This window comes from Gopherus flavomarginatus, chromosome 12 (genome assembly GCF_025201925.1).
Source record: "Gopherus flavomarginatus isolate rGopFla2 chromosome 12, rGopFla2.mat.asm, whole genome shotgun sequence".
Taxonomy (NCBI): Eukaryota; Metazoa; Chordata; order Testudines; family Testudinidae; genus Gopherus; species Gopherus flavomarginatus.
The window spans coordinates 28,388,707-28,407,210 of record NC_066628.1 but is presented as its reverse complement, the minus strand read 5'-3'; the positions used below and the strand labels follow the sequence as shown (position 1 = coordinate 28,407,210).

The 18,504-nt window shown below is 46.6% G+C and overlaps 1 protein-coding gene across 6 annotated transcripts in view; it reads left to right on the top strand.

The window, feature by feature from the left end:
• SHISA6 (shisa family member 6) overlaps positions 1-18,504 on the top strand; it is a 616,361-nt gene that overhangs the window by 54,818 nt on the left and 543,039 nt on the right. The gene's annotated exons all lie outside the window — the stretch shown is intronic.

Here is an 18,504-nt window from a genome sequence, read left to right as displayed (position 1 = left end):
TGAAGGACAGGAACACTAACATTTCTCAGTCTCTGGAGAGTCCAGGTGACACAGATTACATACTACGACCACTCTATACAGAAAGAGAAACCATCTCAGAGAGAAGATCAGAAGGGAATGAATTTTGGTGTGTGAGCTGAAGTATAGAAGATGTTACGTTGAAACCCTATGTGAATGTTTGTAACAGAAACAGAAGGTAAAACATTTGATTAAAGAACCCCAGTGGATTTACGGTCTAATATTTTGGTGTAGAAGTTATTCACAGTGTTTAATACTGTGTACTATTTACAATGTGTTTTGTGTGCATTAAATGTTTGTTTGACTGAGAGAGTGTATAGTACTCTCGCTTTGAAAAGTTGGGTGCTATTACCATCCATTTATCAGGATTTGACACAAATAGCCCTGAGATTTAAGTCTGTGCAACATTGTTTTGGAAAGCCCTGGAAAGGCAGAACTCAGGCCTATGCTTTGGCAAAGAGTGAAGCTGAGATAGAGGAAGAAGGGGAATATAAAGTTATACAGGATATTGCCTGAGTATCATCCCCTTCCCCAAACATTACTTTAACATGCCATAAAGATCCAAGAACTAAAGAGAAAGACACTAAGATTGTAAATGAGATAATCAGCTGTAGGATTCCAAATGAGGAGGCAATGTGGAGCTCAGAGACACAGCTGCCCAGATCCATTCTGAGTGCCAAGGGGTAATTTGAATGGCAGTGCATCTAAAATTCTTCCAGTATAATCGTCTCCCTGCCCGCTTAGAATTGCTGGTTTAAAGTATATCAAAGACATGCACAAAACTAGTTTTCACTTAGTTGTTTTTTGCGAGATGTCAAGACATGGAAGTAAAGGTCCAAAGTGCACATTCAGTCCATGAAATGCTCACCCTGAATTCCATACCATAAAGGTTGGCTCATTTGAAGATCAGCGAACCCACTGACCCTTTGGAGGTTTCCCAACCTCAAAGGAATTAGTAACTAGTGTGTTCAGCTCCTTTTTGCAAAGGGGTTTCTGTCATAAACAGATAGCTAAGGGTTAATGTCTCTTTCACCTGGAAAGGGGTAACAAACAACACCTGACCAGAGGACCAATCAGGAAACAAGACTTTTTCAAATCTGGGTGGAGGGAAGTTTTGAGTGTGAGTCCTTCGTTCTTGGTCTGTTCTCTTTCTGGGCTCTGAGAGTTACCACAGGAATCTCCAGGCTTTCTAATCTTCTGTTTCCAAGTTGTAAGTACAAGGATAGTAAGACAATAGGTTTATATTGTTTTTTTTTTGTATTTACATGTGTGTAGTTGCTGGAATGTATTCTTTTTGGATAAGGCTGTTTATTCATTTTTTCTTTTAAGCAATTGACCCTGTATATTGTCACCTTGATACAGAGACCATTTTATGTCCTTTTTCTTTCTTTCTATATAAAGCTTTCTTTTTAAGACCTGTTTGAGTGTTTTTCACTGGTTAAGGCTAAGAAACGAAGGGAGGGGGAAAATCCCTTTGTGTTAGATTTACTAAGCCTGACTGTGCATACCCTCTGGGTGAGCGGGGAGAGAGAGATTAGATCTCTCGGTACTTGTGTTTCAAGGACTTGAAGCAGGGAATCTCCCAGAGTACCCAGGGCAGGGAAATCTGGGAGGAGGTAAAGAGGGTGGAATCCCTTTGTTTAGATTCACGGAGCTTGAATCTGTATATCTCTCCAGGAACCCAGGGAGGGAACACCTGGAGGGGAAGAGGGAGAAGGGAAGTGGGTTATTTCCCTTTGTGGTGAGACTCAGGGCATCTGAGTCTTGGGGTTCCCCAGGGAAGGTTTTGGGGAGACCAGAGTGAGCCAGACACTGGAATTTTTCTGGCTGGTGGCAGCGATATCAGATCCAAGCTGGTAATTAAGTTTGAAGGTTTCATGCTAGCTTCTCATGTTCTGAACTCTAAGGTTCAGATCTGAGTAGGAGAGTTATGACAGGTTCTCTAGCACAGACTTTCCCAATGATTGATGAAGACCTTGTTGATAACAGGGTGCTTGGCTCCTCCTCACTTCTCATTGCTACCCCTGTGTGTGTATAGTGAATACTTTCCTAATGTTACTTTGCTGTGTAAGCAGTTGCTGCAGTTGCCATAGGGGATGCTATGAGATTGTTCACAGGTGGGGAGGTGCTCTTTTAACAAACAGGATGGGAAGTGACTGCATGGCCGTGAATGGGAGGGTTAGTATCCACTGGACATTCTCTGTAGTAAAATGTGCTCCATGCTATAAAATACATTGAGCGCCCCAGCGCATTCCTACATCCGGTCACTTGCCGGCATTACAATGTCTAGGAGTTTGTATAGCCCCTGAAGAACCATAATAGTGTTGGGTCAGTAGCTCCAGTGAGGACACCTTTCCTAACCAGGAGACCATCTAGGTATGTGTTTAACTTTGAGTTTATGCTTATGCCCCATTGGTGTCTTCCTTTCTTAGCAACACAGTATGGTCCAAAACTTGATGAGAATGGAAATCAGTAATCATAGAAGATTAAGGTTGGAAGATACCTCAGGAAGTCATCTAGTCCAACCCCCTGCTCAAAGCAGGAGCAACCCCAAATAAATTATCCCAGCCAGGGCTTTGTCAAGCTGGGCCTTAAAAACCTCTAAGGATGGAGATTCTATCACTTCCCTAGCTAACCCATTGCAGTGCTTCACCATCCTTCTAGTGAAACAGTTTTTCCTAATATCCAACCTAGACCCCCCCCCCACTGCAACTTGTGACCATTGCTCCTTGTTCTGTCATCTAGTCAGGATGGGGAAGAACAGAACAAGATGAGGAGGACATGTAAGTGGTGAATGGAGATGTAAGGATAGTAGTGACTTGTATGTGGTGACTGTACCTTTAAGGTCTGGAATATGCAATGTATGAGAGCTCAAGAAACTTATCTATGGCCAGCAGTTTCAGTTGGAATTACCATACTAAACCCAGGAATGAAGTAAGACTAGATGGAGCTTTTAAATAAGAGACTTGCTCACTGGGCTACCTCAGTTTATTGTTGCTTTATTTTTCTCTTGTTGTGATCCAGTTAACATCATTGTAGTTAATTAAATGTTTGTTTGGCTTATTGGATTTCCAGGGACCTAAGAGACAGATTTATAGACAAACTGATCCCAAAAAATTTGGTTGGCCATGAATTTTTAAGTCGAAGTTAGGGCCCTTGGACGTAAATCTAGATTCCGTCATTGACTCCCTTCTAGATTAGGTATACAACTCTGGGCAGAAGCAGCATTTAACCACCTTGCTCTGGGAATGAGCCCTTTAATGTTGGGACAAAGCAAGTTATCCTATCAGTCACCTACACTGATGGTACAAAGAGGAGTGGTGGCAAGGATGGATCAATGATCAATGGGTCGAGGGATGAGCATGCAGAGGAAAGCCGTGTTGTTTTACCAACATTAACGAGTATGGTACTGATGTAAAAGGAAGCATTGTCAGCCAGGGTTTCCTTGCTTGGTGTTCTGAACAGAATGTGTATGCCTTGGAGATGTACAATTCCCCCAGGAAGGTGAGAGAGAAAGAAGTAATAGAACCGGTTAATCTGGTTCCTGTAGGTGCCTGAGGGAGCACCTGTCTTGTGGAGGAGAGGCTCCTTCCTCCCAGAGCCAGTAATGGTTTTGGCACAAATGCCCGAGAATAAAATGTGTGGAATTTATGAAAATGAAATAAATACATCAGCAAAGGGACTTTTCTTTTGCTGTCTCTAAAACATTTTTCTCTGACAGAAATCTTTACTGACCTGCCTGCCTGGCAGCGGAGGATGTTCTTCAGCACTGGCTTGGAAATCATGGCTGGGAGAATTTAAATGTGTTTGTGACCAGTCTGCCAATGCTAGATACCATGGGGCAGATCCCCAGCCAGTTATAACGTTTCATTATCCCTACATCTGAAACTTAAATTAGTTTTAACCATAATGGCCAAAATGTTCACACTGGGATGGTAAATCACAACCAGGTAAATGAGGCCTGGATCATTCTGTGTCTTCCTCCAATTCACCAGTAGATGGCAGCAGAGAGCTTCTTCCCCTATGGAACTTGTGGCCCTATGGGGTTCTGACACTGCCCTGGGCTTCCTCCTGTTTACCAACAGGTGGGAGCAGTTAGCTGCCTTCCCTCTAGAGCTTCAGACCACAAGATAGATAGATAGATGATAGATAGATGGAATAGGGTGACCAGACAGGAAATGTGAAAAATTGGAACAAGGAGTTGGGGTAATAGCTCCTATAGAAGAAAATGCTCCAAATATCGGGACTGTCCCTATAAAATAGGGACATCTGGTCACCCTAGTATGAGGATCGATAAGGTGATGGGTGTGTGTGTGGATGGATAGATAGGAAGAGAGAGAGAGACAGAGATATGGTGTGGACGGGGGGATAGATTAGATTGTGTATGAGGATAGATAGGATGTTGGCTGTGGTGTAGGGTGGCTGGCTGGTTGGATAGATAGATGATAGGTGTGTATGTGGATAGATGAATGGATGATGGGTTTGTATAGGAATGGATAGACAGATAAATAGATGGGTGTGTATGGGGATGGATAGATGGATGAATGGATGCAGAGGTGTACAGGGAAGAGTGGATGGATGAATGGATGCCAGGTGTGTACAGGGAGGGATGGATGGATGGATGCCAAGTGTGTATAGGGATGGATGGATAGATAGATAAATGGATGCCAGGTGTGTACAGGGATGGATGGATGGATGAATGAATGCCGGGTGTGCATAGGGATAGATAGATGATGGGGATGGAAAAATGGATAAATGGATGCTAGGTATGTACAGGGATGGATGGATGAATGGATGCAAGGTGTGTACAGCGATGTGTGGGTGGATGAATGGATGGATGGATGCCAGGTGTGTACAGGGATGGATGGATGAATGGATACCAGGTGTGTACAGGGATGTGTGGATGGATGGATAGATGGATGGATGCCAGGTGTGTGCAGGGATGGATGGATGCCAGGTGTGTGCAGGGATGGATGGATGAATGGATGCCAGGTGTATACAGGGATGTGTGGATGGATGGATGGATGCCAGGTGTGTACAGGGATGGATGGATGGATGCCAGGTGTGTACAGGGATGGATGGATGAATGGATGCTGGGTGTGTATGGGGATAGCTAGATGATGGGTGTGTGTGGGAATGGATGAATGGATGGATGCCAGATGTGCACGGGGATGGATGGATGAATGGATGCCAGGTGTGTACAGGGATGGATGGATGAATGGATGAATGGATGCTGGGTGTGCATGGGGATAGATAGATGATGGGTGTGTATGGGGATGGACACAGTGGATGGATGGATCATCATCGGCATATGCACAGTGTGCCCAGCCAGGTGGAGAGCCAGTAGCCTGCCATCAAAATAACTCAGTGGGCACTCAACAATGATATGGGATGCAGTCTGAAGTTGACCGCAGCTGGATCACGGGTCATTAGAAAAACCCCATTTAAAGAGATTGGCCACACAGTTGTCATTTCCGGTTCAGAGATGACCACAAGTGCCTTGGCAGATCAAAACCTGGTGAACAGATGGTTGAGTCAGTGACTAGAGAGTGATTAACGACTGTCATCATTGACCACTTGTGCCAAGCAGATTTGACTGGCATGTCCTGTGGTGGCATAAATGACCATGGGGCATCCAGAAGACAGACAAGCTGGTGGGTAATCAAATAGGTCTGTATGGGGATAGAGGATGGGTGTATATGGGGATTAAAAGTCATGAGCTTGGCCCAAAAGATCCTGAGATTTTTAAAGAAGATGATAGTGTGTTTCTGGTCTGTCTTTGGCTGCTGAACTCCCACCGCCAGTGTGTGAGTCACCGTTAGTGTTGCACTCCCCTACCTGCAAAATTTGCAGATGATACAAAACTATTCAAGATAGTTTTAGTTCCAGGCATATTGTGAAGAGCAACAAAAGGATCTCACAGAACATGAGTAACTATGCAACGAAATGGCAGATAAAATTCAATGTTGATAAATGAAAAGTAATGCACATTGGAAAACATAATCCCAGCTATATATATAAAATGATGGGGTCTAAATTAGCTGTTACCACTCAAGAAAGAGATCTTGGAGTCATTATGGATAGCTCTCTGAAAACATCCACTCAATGTGCAGCGGCAGTCAAAAAAACAAACAGAATGTTGGGAATCATTTAAATATAATATAATTTGACAGAAAATATGACAGAAAATATCATATTGCCTCTTTATAAATCCATGGTAAGCCCACATCTTGAATACTACATGCAGATCTGGTTGCCCTATCTCCAAAAAAGATATATTGGAATTGGAAAAGGTACAGAAAAAGGCAACAGAAATTAAGGGTATGGAAAATCTCCGTTTCAGGAGATATTAATAAGATTGGTACTTTTCAGATTGGAAAAGAGATGACTGGGGGGGATATGATTGAGGTCTATAAACTCATGACTGGTGTGGAGAAAGTAAATAAGGAAGTGTTATTTACTCCTTCTCATAACACAAGAACTAGGAGTCACCAAATTAAATTAATAGGCAGCAGGTTTAAAACACACAAAAGGAAGTATTTCTTCACACAGAGCTCAGTCAGCCTGTGGAACTCTTTGCTAGAGGATGTTGAGAAGGCCAAAACTATAACAGCGTTCAAAAAGAACTAGATAAATTCATGGAGGATAGGTCCATCACTGGCTATTAGCTAGGATGGGCAGGGATGGTGTCCCTAGCCCAAGTGTGGGCAAACTACGGTCCGCGGACCACATCCGGCCTGCCAGCCGATTTAATCCGGCCCCCAAGCTCCCTCTGGAGAATGGAGTCTGGGGCTTGCTCCACTCCCATTTTCCAGCTGGGGAGTGGGGTCGTGGGCCACTCTGCGTGTGCCTGTTGCAGCTCCCGGTAGCAGTGCCATGTCCCACCTCCAGCTGCTATGTCTAGGGGCTATGTCTAGGGGTTCCGTGCGCTGCCCAATCTACCGGTACTGCCCCTGCAGCTCCCATTGGCCAGGAACGGCAGCCAATGGGAGCTGCAAGGATGGCACCTGTGGACAGGGCAGTGCACAGAACTGCCTGGCTGCACCTCTGCATAGGAGCCGGAGGGGGGACATGCCACTGCTTCTGGGAGCTGCTTGAGGTAAGCGCTGCCCAGAGCCTGCACCCATTCCCCCTTCCCATGCCTCAGCCCCCTGTCCCAGCCCTGATTCCCCTCCTGCCCTCTGAACCTCTCAATCTCAGCCTGCAGCACCTTCCTGCACCCCAAACCCCTCATTCCCAGCCCACCCCAGAGCCCACACCCCCAGCCATATCCTGCACCCCCACCCCCTGCACCCCAACCCCCTGCCCCAGCCTGGATCCCCCACCCAACCCCGAACTCCTCATTTCTGACCCAACCCCACACCCTGAACCCAAAGCTACACACACACTCTGTACCCCTGCCCTACCCCTGATCCATCTCCTGCCCTCCGAACCCCTCGGTCCCAGCCTGAAGCACACTCCTACACCCCAAACCCCTCATTCCCAGCCCACCCCAGAGCCCACACCCTCAGCCGGACCCCACACACCTACCTCCCACACCCCAATCCCCTGCCCCAGCCTGGATCCCCCACCCACACCCCGAACTCCTCATTTCTGGCCCAACCCCACACCCTGAACCCACAGCCACACACACACCCTGTACCCCTGCTGCACCCCGATCCCCCTCCTGCTCTCTGAACCCCTCAGTTCCAGCCTAACGCACACTCATACACCTCAAATCAGTCATCTCCAGCCCCACCCCAGAGCCCGCACCTCCAGCCAGAGCCCTCACCCCCTCCTATACCCCAACCCCAATTTCATGAGCATTCATGGCCTGCCACACAATTTCCATACCTAGATGTGGCCCTTGGGCCAAAAAGTCTGCCCACCCCTGCCGTAGCCTCTGTTTGCCAGCAGCTGGGAATAGGCGACAGGGGATGGATCACTCGATGATTACCTGTTCTGTTCATTCGCCCTGGGGCACCTGGCATTGGCCACTGTCAGAAGACAGGATACTGGGTTAGATGACTTTTGGTCTGACCTAGTATGACCGTTCTTATTTCTTATGACGGCTATGTATGATTATGGGTGGCCAGATAGATGATGATGGTTGTGTATGAGGATGTATGGATAGATACTTATCTCATGTAAAAGTTTCTTTCATTGTAAGAGATATTAATGGTTCCAAAAGTATTTCCCATTTGGAATGCAAGGAAGCTCTCTTGCACCAGTTCTCTTTCAAAAAGGAAAGATGGATAGATAAGCCACTTATGCAACTGTTGTTTTCCACTTTTAGCAGCTTACCATTCCTACATGATACAGACAATATTTAATTGATATCTTTTGTTTGTCACTAGAGAGAACCTTTGTTGAGCCAGAGTTTAAGACAGTCCAGCTTCCCCTTTGCAGATACACACTGCATCCACAAAATCTGTGGTCACATTTTCTATGAAGAATTCAATTATGTGTGCATTTGACATCTACAGTTCAGCTGCAGGCACGGATCAGACTAGTTTTGCATAATTACGCAGATTTGTGCCTGTAGTTCATGTCTGCAGAACGGGTTGGACCTGAAGAAAAATCATAGCTCTAGAAAACCTAGCCATATCTGAGTAAAGAACAGGACTCATTTTGATCACATTTTAATATAACACAGTGTTCCTAGATGTTCAGTCAAGTTTACGTAAGTGTTGGAAGGATTTTTTTTTCCTGCAGTGATATTTTGCTTGAAGTTATTAAAAGCTAAGAACAGCTGTTTTGATCTAGGAAACTTTTTAGTGGGACAAACAAGCATGGATGAAGCAACTCATGACAAATTGAGGTGAGCAGCTTGGGCAGTTGCATTAATTTGAGTTTTACATTCCAACCTCTTCTTGGTGGCATAATTGATGAACGTTTTTACCATGGAGACCCTCTAAGTACAAATTGCACTCTAAAAGAATTTCAGTAGGAGTTAGCCACCTAATTACATTAGGGGCCTTTGAAAATCCTAGCCTAGAAAATCCAATAGACTGCAATGTGCATGATACCAATTGGGTGTTAGAAGAAAAAAATAGGGATCTATAGACATTACTGTAAAACCTATAGAATGTAATTGTGAATGAGATCCTTGCTATAGAACTTGTAAACCAACGTGTGGATACTTTTATCCTAAATTCTCTGGACTGGTATAAAACTGTTCTCAATCTCTATTAAATGTCCACAAGGGGCTATTGTACAGTAAATGTGAAGGTGAGATTATTATAAGACCTGGCCAGACCATTGGTGGTTCAGAAGTCTCACCTGCCGCATTGGAGGCTTGGGTTCCGTTTCTGGCCAATTCAAAGAGACATGAATTGGGTTATGACAAATAAGGAGGTGAACTTTTACTCAAACATCTGGGGTTCTCTGAACCAGTCTGATGGGAAAATGCAGAGACAGATAGGAATTGTACAAATAAACCGGGCACTGCTTGAAGTATAAACTGTAACCGTACAGTCTGAGTGCTTTCACGTCAACTTACTTTGGAATTTGATGTACGGAGGGTTGCATAAGAGGGATTAATGCATCATTAGTGTTTGTACAACTTAGTGCTGCAGGATTGGTCTTGACACAAGACCTCCCTACCCTTCCAGTCAGCAAGTTGTGCATGCCCTATAATCCAATACTAGACTACAGGAGGGAAGGGGTCATAGTGCCATGCTTGCAATTGGCAGAGGCACTCAAGCCATCTCCCCCTCGAATTAAAAGGGAATCACTGAGTTTCAGGCCAACTCAGGCTCCTAAGTCACAAAGGCACCTTTGAACATTTTACTCCAAGTCTGTTGACCTTCAGAGTGTGCTGCAAGACACACCTGCATAGGTCAGGGGCTGCAGAGGCAGGCTTTTGGGAGATACCAGCCTGGTGGGGAAGAGGAGCTGGCTGTTCTGCAGGTCGTCTCATGTGGTTTTCACAAGGTACAGCAGGAGCCCCTGTAGATGATCCTTATTATTTTTGGTATAAATCTAATACTAATTATATACTTACTTAATCTGATTATGAATCCCTCTCGTATCTAATGAGAGGAACAATAGCCTAAGGGAAATGTTACTAAGATCCCGACTATGAAACGTTGCCCAGGTTTGATTTTACTTTCCACGGTTTTTCTGGCTTGCAACAAAATCTCGCTGGTGTGAGGAATGTTTACAAGCGCTGCACTAGCTCACGTAACCCATTGCAGTGAATCTGGCTTGCTCTGGGTGTGCTGCATGTTGCCATTGCTTTGGCACTGGTTCTAGCCTGGACCTGCAGGAACCTTTTGTCACAAAACCCAGAGCCAGGGAAGAGCCATGTTGCCATTGCATTTGACTTTCTCATGAATCTGGCAATATTTGGCTTTTTTCGTAATGCCCAAGTGATGTGAGTGTTCCAGCTTTCAGTGAAAGCAAGCAACTGGCTGTAGAGAAATGCTAGCATGCTCTCTAAATGTTCAGAAAACAGCAGGCAAAATCCTCTTCCCCCCCGCCCCCCCGCCAAAAAAAAAGGCATTATCAAAAACAACAGCTCTCCTGATTTCCAGGTCAGCCTCATGATTGAGGGGACCTGACTCAAGCTTTTGGATGTGGAGAGTGCTGGAGAGCTCCCTGCCTTCAGGCTCTGTGTTGAACCCAAAGCTAAGCTCAGATCAGGGAGTTTGTGGTGAGCCTGTGCTGAGTTTCTGCCAAGTTACAGGCCTGATTTTCAGAGGTGCTAGGCACCTTCAACTCCGGGTTAAGTCAGTGCTAGATACAGGTCCTCAGCACCTCTGAAAATCAGGTTGTTAGGTCACTGTTTCTGCTGAGCTCTGCACCCCTACTCCAGCCAGGCCAGTCCCTGTTGGCAGTCCATGGGAAAGGTCAGCCTGGCAGAGCTGCTCTGTCTCTCCAGTTCAGACCCCAAATTCTGTCTTGTTTCATGAGGCCATGGCTACACTGGCACTTTACAGCGCTGCAACTTTCGCGCTCACGGGTGTGAAAAAACATACACAAGATACAGCGCTGTAAAGCCTCAGTGTAATCAGTGCCGCAGCGCTGGAAGCGCGGCTCGCAGCGCTGCAAGCTACACCCGTAAGGGATGTGGTTTACATGCAGCGCTGGGAGAGCTCTCTCCCAGCGCTGGCACTCCGACTACACTCACACTTCAAAGCGCTGCCGTGGCAGCGCTTTGAAATTTCAAGTGTAGCCATACCCTCAAAGAATCACAAAGGCCTTGAACCATCAGGATCTGTGCCTACAGGACAACCCCACACATGCTGTGGGGGGAGGGATAGCTCAGTGATTTGAGCATTGGCCTGCTAAGCCCAGGGTTGTAAGCTCAATGCCTGAGGGGGCCATTTAGGGATCTGGGGCAAAAAATCAGTACTTGGTCCTGCTAATGAAGGCAGGAGGCTGGACTCAATGACCTTTCAGGGTCCCTTCCAGTTCTAAGAGATAGGTATATCTCCATATTAAATTAATGCCCACAGGGAACTGGGTAGAGGGTGCTGTGCAGGTGGCTGCCCAAATCCCATCTCTATGGCCATGGATGGACTGAGGTTGGAGACAATGCTGTAGCAGGGCTTTTATGGTGAGAGGAGACCTATGGGAGGTGGGGGGTTGAGGGAGAAAAGAGGAAGCAGAGGAGAGTGGGCAAAAACTCAGGTTCAAAGGAGGAGGCAGGATAGGGAGGCAAAGATGGAAGAAATTGTTGAGGGAATTTATGCAGATATGGTCATACATATTCACAGAATATATGAATTAGGGCAGACACCCAGTATTCCTGCCTTGCAGCCTTACCCGTGTAATTTAGATTAGGGAAAAACTGCAGCACCTCCAGGTCTGTGCACTGGGAAGTGAGTGTTGACAATAAAATCCACAGTATCAAGGGCAGGGATATGAAGTGTTGCCAAGCTCCCTAGCCTACCCTGAATTCTTCCTGGTTCTTTGTTGCTGCATTTCCATGCATAGGATCTGCACAGCAATCTTCGAACAAATGCTGTTAAACCTGGAAAAATACCCTTATTATGCCTTTCTGATAGAAAATGTTAGAAATGCACAGCTGCCTTCTGTGTGATCCCTCTGGGGCACCTTGTTATCATTGTAATCTCTGGTAATCTACCTCCCATGCTGTGGTAAAATAGCAATGTCTGACCTGACTATAAACAAGTCCCTGCAGGAGGGTAGCCTTTAGCCAAGAGCCCTGTCTAATGCTGGCCTATTACTGTAGCTACTTTCCACAAACGGGTGATTCATGGTGGTCAGCTGCAATAACTGTTTTGCCAGGGTTCTCCATGCACTTCAGCGGCTCTGTGCTAGACCAGAAAATTATTTTATTTTGTTCTGAGTTGCATCTCTCCTTACCTTCGGAGATCATTACATTTGATTGACAAGATAAACAGATATCATTTCTCAGTTCCAAGGGAATGCATAGCATTTTTCTGTGCATCTAACACATGCCTTAGAATTGTCTGTGCTGTTGACATACTTTGTCTCCGGTCACTGAAATGTTTAAAATTGTCCAGCGAGAGGACTCCAGCAGAAATGAGATGCACCAGGGATGGGCTTCATCTTCATTTCCACCCCACCGCCCCCGCAACATTTTGCTCTTCCAAAATGTATGCTAGAGTGATGTTTTCACAGCAATTTGGAGCCTGATGCTCATTCCTGGTTTTATATTTCTTTAGGGAATCCTATAAACAGTGGGATATAATTCCAACATGTATCACCCAAATGCCTCTCTTCTATAGATGAAAGCCCTTATCCCCCTCTCCTGAGTAATGTAATCCTTATTTAGTAATAACATTTCTGAAAGGTAGTGTGGCAGACTCAGACCAGTGTGGTACAGGAGTCTGGTAGAGGGCAAATATACTGGTCACTGGCTGAGTAATTTTCTGATCCCTGAGTGACCAGAGCAGGGGCTGCACTAGAGTAATCAGGAACCTGCTAGAACCAATTCAGGCAGACACGCTGATTAGAACACCTGCAGCCAATCAAGGCAGGCTAATCAGGGCACCTGGGTTTAAAAAGGAGCTCACTCCAGTCAGGCGAGAAGGAGCCGGAGGAGAGGAAGTGCGTGTGAGGAGCTGGGAGCAAGAGGCACAAGGAGCTGAGAGTGAGACGGTGTGCTGCTGGAGGACTAAGGAGTACAAGCATTATCAGACACCAGGAGGAAGATCCTGTGGTGAGGATAAAGAAGGTGTTTGGAGGAGGCCATGGGGAAGTAGCCCAGGGAGGTGTAGCTGTCATGCAACTGTTACAGAAGGTACTATAGACAGCCACAATCCACAGGGCCCTGGGCTGGAACCCGGAGTAGAGGGCGGGCCTGGGTTCCCCCCAAACCTCCCAACTCCTGATCAAACACAGGAGGAGTTGACCCAGACTGTGGGGAAGATCACTGAAGTGAGCAAATCTGCCAATAAGCGCAGGACCCACCAAGGCAGGGCCGGCGCTTTCATTGAGGCGAACTAGGCAGTTGCCTAGGGCGCCAGGATTTTCGGGGGGTGGCATTTTGCCTGGGGGGCAGCAGGCGGCTCCGGTGGACCTGCAGCAGTCGTGCCTGCAGGAGGGTCTGTTCGTCCGCAGCTCCGGTGCGGACGGTCCGCTGGTCCTGCGCAGCTCCGTTAGACCTCCTGCAGGCATGGAGGCGGCAGCTCCGCTGGAGCTGCGGACCAACGGACCCTCTGCAGAAATGGCTGCAGCAGCTCCACTGGAGCCGCGGGAGCGGCGCGCGGAGTGGCAAAATGGCCGTGTGCCTAGGGCATGAAAAACTCTAGCGCCGGTCCTGCACTAAGGTAGAGGAGGAACTTTGTCACAGTAGATAACAGCATTTTAGTTCAGCTCTAATAATTCTGTTGTCCCAGAGCTGGAGTTGTAATTACTATTCATAACCAAGTTTGTTCTGTATGCAACTTATTTAGGATGCAGTTGCAAAGAAATGTTCTGTATGCCCTAAAGAGTCTGCCTTTGTTGTGTGATGAGCAAAACCACCCATCCGCTCTGCATTTCATGGGTCCTGCATCTTAAGGGAGGAGAGTCATTCTCCTCTGTGCTTGAACTCCGTCTGTTGAAGATTGCAGCAACATAAGGGTTAACCTCCTCTCTCTCTCTCCAGTGCCACATCCTGGCCTTCCCAAGCTTGTGTTTGTGTGTGTGTGCAATGGAGAGAGAGGGGAGAGTGAGCCAGAGTCGAACATGGTAATCAAAAGCAGCATTGTTAGATTTTACATGAAATGGAAGAACTAGACCTTAAAGACTGAGCCTGGCTAGTGGAGTACTGTGTAACAAGTACTGTACTCCCTGTAAGGAGATCAAGATATGTGGGTGACTGATCTGAGTTGGAAGAAAAATGTGTGCAGGATTTAATAATAATAAAACCTAGCTTTTCTTTAGCATAGACCCCACAGTGCTTTACAAATGAGGTAACCCATTTTTAAGATGTGGAAACTGATGCACGGAGTGGCACTATGACTTGCCCTAGGTCAACCAGCTGCAGAATCAGAAATAGAACCTGTGTCTTTACGAGTCCTGCTGAACTGCCCTGTCCACTGGAATGCACTGCTCGCTGCTGGGAGGCAGGGGGACAACAAAGGGGGTGGCTTTCTGTGTGGAAGCTTGCTGTAGGATACAATAGTTTAAACTAAATTAGGGTGACCAGATGTCCTAATTTTATAAGCATAGTCCCGATTTTTGGGTCTTTTTCTTATATAGGCTCCTATTACCCCCATCCCCATCCCGATTTTTCACATTTGGTGTCTGGTCACCCTAAAACTAATTAATTTTCTTGGAATGGAAATGAAAAGGGGAAAATGTCCTGTGAACAGCCCAAGGAGGCCCAGCATGCCAGACTGGAGGAACCTCACACAGTACCTGCAAACAAGGCAGCCAAAAACTTTAGTGAAGATTAGAAGTCTTTTTCAAAGAGATGCTCTAGTGGTGACTGAGCTTGATGCAGGAGTCCTTGGGTTAAGTCTCTGGCTGGTGTTATCAGAGGCGGCTCCAGGCACCAGCACAGCAAGCATGTGCCTGGGACGGCAAGCCACGGGCGGCGGCCTGCCAGTCGCTGTGAGGGCGGCAGGCAGACTGCCTTCCTTGACATTTCTGCGTGAGGTTCGCCGATCCCACGGTTTTGGCGGTAATTCAGTGGCGGGTACGCTGAAGGCATGGGACTGGCGGATGTCCCGCAGAACTGCCGCCAAATCCACGTGACCGGCGGACCTCTTTCAGAAACGCCACTGAAGGCTGCCTGACTGCTGTGTTTGGGGTGGCAAAAAACATAGCGCCACCCCTGGGTGTTATCCAGGAGGTCAGAATGGCCAATCACAATGGTCATTTATGGCCTAATGCTGGATTTGGTTCAACCCAAACCAAACATGTTTCCCATTTCTTTGGAACTGCCAGTGAGTTGAACAACCAGTTATTTATGCAGCTCTGGTGCTCAGCTTACCTACAAAGCTGTGATTTTGTTACAAGAATATCCCCAGCCAACAAAGAAAGACAGACTGACAACAGAGAGAGGACAGACCGAGGTAAAGGGACAGGCTCACTCTGTTCTGGTCAGAGGAGATGGGAGCAGGGTAGTTGTGTCAGGCCTACGCTCTGCCCCATCTTGGGCTGGTCAGATGCTCACAGCCGGGCAGGCTGACAGGTGGGGAGTTGGAGGGGAGGACAGTTTGACAAGCAAAGGTTCTCTCCTTCCCAGCACCCGGAACAGGAAGTAAGCATGCCCAGGACAGCTGGGAGATGAGCCCAGGAGACACCATGGCCCAACGCTCAAAAACCTAAGAACCCCTCAGAACAGCGGGTCTCACAACCAATTTTTTGGTGGCCACAGTGTGTGGCCAGCAACTCTTGCTGGTGGCGGCCGCTCTGACAAATTTTCCTAAAATACTTAATTAATGTTAGGAAAAACAAACAAATACGCAGACAGACATGTCCAAATCATTGTAATATATTTATATAAGACTCAATAATAAAAATAACGTACAGCTGTATTTTGGTGCCCCTGGCCCCCGCTGCCTCCCCCCCATCCCCAGGGACCTCCCCACACACACCACTGGGCTCCCCAGCACCACCCGGGCCCTACTGATCCCTCCCCATTGCCCTAAGCGGCCTCACACCCCAGGCTCATCCCGCTCCTTGCCTCTTGGTCACAGCACCTGGTAAGGTCAGCCCTGCTGAAGCCCACTCCCAGAGTCCCGTGGGTGAAGAAGGGAGGGGTGGAGGGTCTGAAGCCTGACCCCAGAGTCCTGTGGACGAAGACATGTAGGGGGTGCTGAAGTCTGCCCCTGGAGCCCCTGGGCAGTGCAGGAAAATCCCCTGGTTGCCACATTTGAGAGAGGCTGCCTTAGACCCACAGCTTATAGCAGAAGATATGAAAAGAGACAGACACCAACAGTGGGCAGGAAGGGCAGGCTGTTTGGTTGTTAAAGCCAAAGATGAGGAAGGCCATGGCTTTGACAGGGGAGAAATTGCAGAAATCATAACATTTATAGAGAAAAGGGCAAGAAGTCCCAGGGTCAGCCTGTGCTTAAAAAAACCAAACCTCTTTATTTTCCAATCAAGATTACTTAACACAATTTAAAAACCCACCTCATTCTGTCACTCCCCACCACTGGAGCTGTGCAGACAGACATATCGTAAACACTCCTGGAGGAGCCTTATCCGGTAATTGCCTGTTCATGGCTGCAAACCCATAGGAGAATCTCAGAATTGCATTTTGGTTCAAGAATATCATGGCTCTGACAAAGCCTTAATCCTGGGGGTGATGCTTCCAGGCAGTGCTTCTCCATATTTCCATCCCCTTCTGATGCCAGCTGCTGAGAGTGGTACTACACACTATGAAACCTGCTGGGTGACCAGGAGAGTTGGGAAAAATCCAACAACTTGTGGGATTTGGCATGAACATTTCTGCCCTCTTGCTGTGCCTAGCACATCAACGGAATGTCTATTTTTGTATTTCCAGTCATTGGATGATTCCTGCAATGGTGAGACACAAAATTATGTTTTGTTCAGAACTGGCCCATTGGCATTTGAAAAAATACATGTCTATAAACAACATTTTTTTTTCAGAAAAGCAGCTATTTCTGAGTAGATAATGAAATGTGAAATAAGCCAGGATTTTGCCTGTTTTTTCATTTCCCTGAGTATTTCACATACCTCTGCTTTCTCTACACTTCACATCTGTACTTCCTCGAGCTCTCAGGCCTGTAGAGAAGGGATGGAGTGGGAATGGCATTCTGTTTCAGTGTGAACCATTCCAATCAAGTGATGATTATAAAAATGTCTGTGTGAATAATAGCTGCTATGATTGTCCTGCTAGCTCTCCTCTAGGCACTTTTGAAAGTGAGAGCTCATATATCAGTAATTTTACATTAGGAGTCCATGAGAAATGACAAGAAGTGAATGGGAATAAAGGAATACATAAAATAGACACGTCATCCCATAATGTATCTGTAAAGAGAAGAACTACTGGTATTTGAACTGTCCTGAGACAGGCTGCCCTTGGGGAAACATAATTTCTGTTCAAATGATGTTGTTTTGTTACCCTGGGAAACTCTCAATTTAACTCTTATGTTGCACTAAAGAGAGGATGGCAAGGGTCAGAGAACAAACTAGCAAACAATCTTTTAATCTTCCACTCAGTCTGCGCTATTTCATACTCTTTCACTGCCTGATCTCTGACTCAAGCAGTTTCTCAGAGGCGATGTATAAATCACAGCCATCAGTCAGATGTAATAGCATATGTGCATATTTCTTTTTAATCCCTATTTACATGAAAAAATGTCTGCCTGTCTTAGGCACTGATAAAGTGTCAGTCATTGTTATAGCTAGACTCCAAGGCATCACGAAAATGCAGACAAAAAAGAAAACTGCTGTGCCCCTCTGAACCCTGCCTCCCTCCCTTCCTGCTGGCTGCAGTCTCATTTTGACTCTGTTCAAGAAGAGGAACAGAAGAATTAATAACATGGAAAAGGGAGGCATTCACAAGCAGCTGATTTTGCTCTTGTGTCAGAGCAACACATGGTCTCGAGGGTGCACAGGCAGGATCTCTTGGTATTAAAGAGGCAGCGAATGTCAGGGGTGTGTTATTTCTGTGTGTTAACTGTCACAACTGGGTGGCAGCACCAAGGGAGTGCTTTTCAGCCAGCAAAAACAGTAAGAAGGTGTCTGGGGACTCCCTCCTCGAATGGATCTATCATTGTTTCAACTAGAATGAGTCAAAGCTAAGAAGCAGGTTCTCCAGCCACATCTCTAATAGGGACAGGGAAACCAATTTGGATAGTGTAGGGAGACACCTGCACTTTTATCGTGAACTCTAACTAAACTCAGACTAATTCTGAGACTATGTCTACACTTAAAACACTACAAAGGCACAGCTGCAGTTGCTTTAGCACTTCAGTACAGACGCTGATTGCAGTGTCAGGAGGGATTCCCTTGTCGCTGTAGATAAGCCACCTCCACGAAAGCCAGTAGCTAGGCTGGTGGAAGAATTTTACCATTGACTCAGCACTGTCTACACTAGGGATTAGGTCA